The sequence below is a fragment of the Ascaphus truei genome, chromosome 2 (assembly GCF_040206685.1).
Source record: "Ascaphus truei isolate aAscTru1 chromosome 2, aAscTru1.hap1, whole genome shotgun sequence".
Lineage (NCBI taxonomy): Eukaryota > Metazoa > Chordata > Amphibia > Anura > Ascaphidae > Ascaphus > Ascaphus truei.
The window spans coordinates 49,049,368-49,049,840 of NC_134484.1; positions in this window are offsets into that span (position 1 = coordinate 49,049,368).

Genomic DNA, 473 nt, shown 5'->3' on the forward strand with positions numbered 1-473 from the left:
TCTGCAAGTGATCTATGATGTAGCAATGAGAAGTCACTTACTGTGCTGCCCTGTCTGTAACAACCCGCCCACCCGGAGATTTCAAGGACAAACCCGGAGCCCGGAGAAGGGGGTGCCAAACCCGAAGTCTCCGGGTGAAACCCGGAGAGGTGGCAACCCCGGCTGTGAGTGGGCACCAGGTGGAGCTTCTCTCTCAGTGGCTCATTGCCATTATAAGTGTAGCGCACTTTCCCCCACCCCCGGGAAGATTTGTGGCTACGGTATATGTGTGTGGTGCTATACCTGTGATGTACAGGAGAGCTGAGTCTCCGCTATTGCGAATCTGGGGTAAACCTGAGATCGTTCGGTAGCGCCTCCGTATGTAATGGGATTCTACTATGTGGAATGACCCCGTAACAGGACAATAAAGAATGCACAAGTGTAAAGTACGTCTACTGGCAGCTGGAACGTCCAGAGGTATCCAGTTCTTTAAG